This window comes from Oncorhynchus mykiss, chromosome 12, assembly GCF_013265735.2.
Source record: "Oncorhynchus mykiss isolate Arlee chromosome 12, USDA_OmykA_1.1, whole genome shotgun sequence".
NCBI classification, from domain to species: Eukaryota; Metazoa; Chordata; class Actinopteri; order Salmoniformes; family Salmonidae; genus Oncorhynchus; species Oncorhynchus mykiss.
Genome location: NC_048576.1, coordinates 45649667 through 45655999, shown reverse-complemented (window position 1 = coordinate 45655999; position 6333 = coordinate 45649667). Strand labels below are relative to the sequence as shown.

General features: G+C 43.3%; 1 long non-coding RNA gene across 1 annotated transcript; it reads right to left on the bottom strand.

Annotated features, from left to right (window-relative positions):
• Positions 1–3744: 3744 nt before the first annotated feature.
• LOC110537681 lies at positions 3745–6077 on the bottom strand. Its single transcript, XR_002475667.2, has 2 exons — positions 5421–6077; positions 3745–4747 (listed from the first exon to the last, which is right to left on the bottom strand). It is a non-coding gene; the product is annotated as an uncharacterized LOC110537681 (long non-coding RNA).
• Between the last annotated feature and the right edge of the window lie 256 nt (positions 6078–6333).

The window sequence follows — 6333 nt, the reverse complement described above, 5'->3', positions numbered from 1 at the left end:
TACAGGACTGTTTTGCTAGCACAGACAGGAATACGTTCCAGGATTCATCCAATGGCTTTGAGGAGTATACCACCCCAGTCATCGGCTTCATAAATAAGTGCATCAACGACGTCATCCCCACACTGACCATACGTTCTCATCCCAACCAGAAGCCATGGATTACAGGCAACATCTGCATCGAGGCTAGAGCTAACGCTTTCAAGGTGCATGACACTAATCCGGACGCCTATAAGAAATCCCGCTATGCCCTCAGACAAACCATCAAACAAGCAAAGTGTCAATACAGGATTAAGATTGAATCTTACTACACCGGCTGTGATGCTCGTTGGATGTGGCAGGGCTTGAAAACAATTACGGACTAGAACGGAAAACCCAGACGTGAGTTGCCCAGTGACGAGAGCCTATCATACGAGCCTTTCATGCTCACTTCGAGGCAAGCAACACTGAAGCTTGCATGAGAGCACCAGCTGTTCTGGATGACTGTGTGATAATGCTCTCGGTCACCGATGTGAGAAAGACCTTTAAACAGGTCAACATTCACAAAGCCGCAGAGACAGATGGATTACCAGGATGTGTACTCAAATCATGCGCGGACCAACTGGCAAGTGTCGTCACTGATATTTTCAACTTCTCCCTGACTGAGTCTGTAATACCTCCATGTTTTAAGCAGACAACCATAGTCCCTGTGCCCAACGAAGTGAAGGTAACTTGCCTAAATTATTACTGCCCCGTAGCAGTCACGTCAGTAGCCATGAAGTGCTTTGAAAGTCTGGTCATGGCTCGTATCAACAGCATCCTCCCGGATACCCTAGACTCACTCCAATTCACATACCGCCCCAACAGATCCACAGATGACGCAATCTCAATCACACTCCACACTGCCCTTTCCCACTTGGACAAAAGGAACACCTATTTTGAGAATGCTGTTCATTTACTACAGCTCAGCGTTCAACACCATAGTAGCCACGAAGCTCATCACTAAGCTAAGGACCCTGGGACTAAACACCTCCCTCTGCATCTGGATTCTGGGCTTCCTGACGGGCCGCCCCCAGGTGGTAAGGGTAGGCAACAACACATCTGCCACGCTGATCCTCAACACTGGGGCCCCTTAGGGGTGTGTGCTTAGTCCCATCCTGTACTCCTTGTTCACCCACGACCGCATGGCAAAGCACGACTCCAACGCCATCATTAAGTTTGCTGATGACACAACAGTGGTAGGCCCCATTAACATCGATGGGCTGTAGTGGAGCGGGTCGAGAGTTTCAATTTCCTTGATGTCCACATCACCAACGAACTATCATAGTACTAACACACCAAGACAGTTGTGAAGCGGGCACGACAAAACCTATTCCCCCTCAGGAGACTTAAAAGATTTGGCATGGGTCCCAAGATCCTCAAAAAGTTCTACAGCTGCACCATCGAGAGCATCCTGACCGGTTGCATCACCACCTGGTATGGCAACTGCTCGGTATCTGACCGTAAGGCGCTACAAGGGGTAGTGCATACAGCCCATCACTGGGACCAAGCTTCCTGACATCCAGGAACTATATACTAGGCGGTGTCAGAGGAAGGCCCAAAACATTGTCAAAGACTCATCACCCAAGTTATAGACTGTTCTCTCTGCTACCGCACGGCAAGCAGTACCGGGGTGCCAAGTCTAGGACCAAAGGGCTCCTTAATAGCTTCTAACCCAAGCCATAAGACTGCTGAACATTTAATCAAATGCCTACCCGGACAATTTACATTGACCCCACCTTTGTTTTTATACTGTTGCTACTCTCTATGCATAGTCACTTTACAAATTACCTCGACTAACCTGTAACTCCGCACGTTGACTCGGTACCTCCTATATATGTAATTTCCTTGTGTTACTTTTAGATTTTTTTTCTTCACTTTATTTTCTTTAGTAAATATTTTCTTAACTGTATTTCTTGAAGTGCATTGTTGGTTAAGGGCTTGAAAGTAAGCATTTCACGGTAAGGTCTACATGTTTTATTTTACCTTTATTTAACTAGGCAAGTCAGTTAAGAACAAATTCTTATTTTCAATGACGGCCTAGGAACAGTGGGTTAACTGCCTGTTCAGGGGCAGAACGACAGATTTGTACCTTGCCAGCTCGGGGGTTTGAACTTACAACCTTCCGGTTACTATACCAACGCTCTAACCACTAGGCTACCTAGTGGCAGGGTAACCACTAGGCTACCCTGCCATCCCGTGACAACTACAATTAGATTTTGATTTGATTTGATTCATGGATAGACTTATGTTTTGTACACTCAGTGTATATGTTTACATATGTATTTTAAAATATACTTTATAGTGTTCATTCTGCACTAAATGTCAGAACATTGACTAAAATATGGAGGGACTAGTCCAATAGGAAATGCTAATTTTCTGTTTTATAAAGTGTTGCTATGGTGTGCTCCACTGAACTCAATCCAACAGGTTTAAGCATCAAACCATTACCTGTGACTAGCAAGCAAACAATACCTTACTTCTATTTCTAATTTTCTTGTGATTTTTTTGTATCCAGATGATAAGCCTAAACAGTGGCATCTTTACGATGTAATGACAAATGTTTGGAACAAAGACTGGGGGGAAATATATAATAATCTATGAATCTGTATATTTTAATCCATTTAATTTTAACCTTCGGGCTTGTGGTTTCTGAAGAAGTTACATGAGTCTTTGTCATAGCAACCTCTCCAACCGGATGTTAAGGTTTTAAAATGTTTTGCAGAAGTTCTCTCTACAAAGCACTCAATGGATACATGCCTGACATGGACTTTCTCTGCATCTCAGAAACGTATGCCAACTTTACTCCTCTTACTGCCTCTCTTGTGACAACAATGGAATTGTCAGCTGACGTGCCCCTGGTTGAGTCCGCCTTCGGGCCATTGCAAGCTGGCAGTGTGCTGTCCAATACTTCCACAGCCAAAGACCAGTGAAATTGTGAAGATTGACAATGCCCCTGCTCCACCAATACTTCCATTAGATGGCTACAGGCTTCAGTCTTCCCAGTGGGCTTACGTCCTTAGCCATCAGGAACAGTTCCACGCCAAGGCATTAGAGACAACCTACTAAATGTCACACAAAGTCAAGGTTGCTACAAGGGAGCAGAGCAGCAGCCCAGCATTGCATCAGCTCAGGAAAATGAGAACAACATCCTCTCATTTTCGAGAGGTTTGCCATGTCCGGGGAGAGACCTCAGCTGACCGCCTAGCTGGAGTGGGGGCTAGCCATGGATCCAGGGGCTGTACAGGAGTACTGCACCCCGAAGAATGTTAACCTCTTTCCGTGTGGCTTCGTAGTGCACCCAGATGCTCCGTGGTTCGGATCCTCTCCAGATGGCATCATATTTGATCCCAGTGTGAGACTGCACTTTGGACTCTTAGAGGTCAAGTGCCCAAATGTACCAAGTTATGTTGACTGCCCTTACCTGAAGATATAGAATGGAGAGCTGAAGTTGAAGAGATCTCATGCTTACTACTGGCAGGTGCAAGGTAAAATCCTTCTCACAGGTTGTAAGCTGGTGTGACTGTCATCTATGCACATGAGGACATCCTAGTTGAAAGGATATATAAAGATCTACAGGTTTCAAAAACTATAAGAGAAGGTTGATCACTTTTCTTTTTACCACCCCTTTCAGAAGTGTCTCTCTCGCACCTGAATGTGTGCCAAGATTAGTGGTATCATGAAAAATACGTTTTGATGTTCTTGTGAAGAAAACTACAGTAGAATATATTTGTTTAAAAAAATGTATTTCAGCAAATGTTCAACAGTTCAGTTAATCAATTACACCTCTAATATTTTATTCAATCTTGCATTCTGGCTATTCTGTGTTTAAATTATTTATTTTCCCCAACCCTAAACTCTGCCTAATTAAATCCAATACAAGCTCCACACAAACAGATATTCACTACAATACAAATTATTGATACATGTCATAGATAAACAACTTATTATTTTGCTGCTAGCAAATAAACACATGTACATTTACACTGGCTTAATCTATGCTCTGACCCAAGGTCCATTTTGATAGTTGACCAACAGGCACGCCACTGCAAATAATTGGTTGATGCTGCCTGAGATGGTCAGGGGGATGACTGTGTCAAACAGCTTATGCTCCTTTACTCTGTGGATCATTCATTCAACATGCACTCTCAGCCTGGCAATGGATTGGGTCTCCCTAACCTCATGCGCTGGTATCTGTGTGTGTCTTGACAGAAAGGCTGGCTGGTAGACCTTGCACTGAACAATATCATCTACTAGAAAGCCCTTTTCCACCATAACGCCGATGTCAGGGGTGAGTAAGGAAATAATTCCAGACTACTTGAATATCTCCTTGTCACTCACAGATCCAGCATACAACGATGACACAAAAGTGACAGCTCCATGTAGTGACATTCTCAACATGCCCTTAAAGGTACAGTGTGACTTGTAGGAAGAAAACACCTCACTCTGCAGTAGCAGTGAAGATGGTGTCTGGCAGCGGAGTTCAGTGCAGTCGATCACTACCTGGGTGTCTGGATAGTCCTTGAACTCAGGTGGCAGCTGCACGTTGATATTTCCTTGGGGATCCATTCCGTGCTGATCCAAGCAGACAGTAGAGGAAGATGGCTCAAGCGATGATAATCTGTCTCACTGTCGATTGCTGGATCCTGAACCGATGGGCCAAATCCTTCTGCTTCAGACCCAGCGACAGATGAGTAATAAACAAGAAGAACTAGTCGATGGATGGCAGGGTCTGAACATAAAGAAAACAGTTTTAGTACAATAAAGTCCTTACATTCAGTCCATAGCACAAAAAGTTAATAATGTTGAACAGTTACAGTAAGATCAAATAATATTCTCTATTAAGTACTGCATTTGATGAAGTTGATGAAGTCCCTTACTGGTTTCCTTCAAGTAATACTTGTTTCAGATGGATTGGTGCTTGTGACTATTATAAACTTGGTCTCTGCTGCCCGCTCAATCAAGTGCCAGAAGGCCATCAGGTGGGTGTAGTTTGCAAATCTAAAGACAGACCCAGAGTATTTGAATACCAAAAAAGCTCATCACCCATTTTCTCTAAGCATTAAGTAGCACTAGACATGACCTAGCTGCTATTGTAGCCTGTTTTTCTTATTAGTGCAATTCGTACTGTAATTCACAGCAGCTATCATCACAGCAGTTAATTTGTTTTAAATTGTCCTTATTTAACCTGGGAAGTGGACTAAGAACCAAATCTTATTTGCAGCAATGACCTGGGGGTTAACTGAAAACTAATGTAAAGACAATATACATTCAATGTGCCTACTTATGCTAAGATATGCTAGCCAAGTTTTAAATAACAATGAACATGTTCTTAAAGGTAACATGGACTTTGGAATAATAAATAATAAACAATAGTAATGCAGGATAATAAATCATTACTGTACCTTGTGTAAAAACGTATATCCTCGTCAGAACCAGCAAATCGCTGTAGCTTGGCTCGAAGCTCCTCAATTTCTCTTATGTGCTCATGGTTTGCCATTAGGGCCATGTTCGGGGACTGCACAGTAATCATATGTCTGAACCAGATCAAGAGACGGCACAGTCCATAGGCAGCGCACCTTGTTCTTCATCCTCCTCAGTCGGGGCAGGAAGTTTCAGTCTTCTTTCCCAAACACCAGGTGTCTTTTGAATGTGCCAGTTCCACTCGAAGACTGTAGGAACAACACCTCTTTTTAGGTATTGTCGCCCCACAATTTTTCCCTCAACAAAGTCACTCTTGACGAAATGTGTACTACACACCTTTGCGCATTTGGTGACAGTAAAGTTGTCACGACGTTCTGCCACCAACCACCGCTTCCTGAGCTCTACATCGACTGGGAAACTACGGAAGCACACAATACCATTACATTTTGAAGAACCTGAACACAGAGGCACTGAACAATGTTTATTAGCACGTCCTTCACGGGGCTGTAATTTGAACGTAGGCGTTGCAAATTATGTCAGTGAGAAATGCATCGACGACTGTTAGCTAACTAATAAGCTAATGGTAAAAACAATAGCGTAAATCGCTCCGGAAGTCAGCAACCCGGTAGGAAGTCAAATAGAATGTGGGAGGCGCTATAATGCATAGAGCCTATTAGGATCTGGCTAAAAATACTTCAATCAGTTAAAGAACCCATTGCCGTTCATGGTTGTGAGGTCTGGGGTCCGGTCACCAACCAAAAATTCACAAAATGGGACAAACACCAAATTCAAATAAAATCAAAGTTTATTTGTCAAAGTTTGTCATGTGTGCAGAATACAACAGGTGTAGGTAGACCTTACAGTAAAATGCTTACTTACAGGCCCTAACCAACA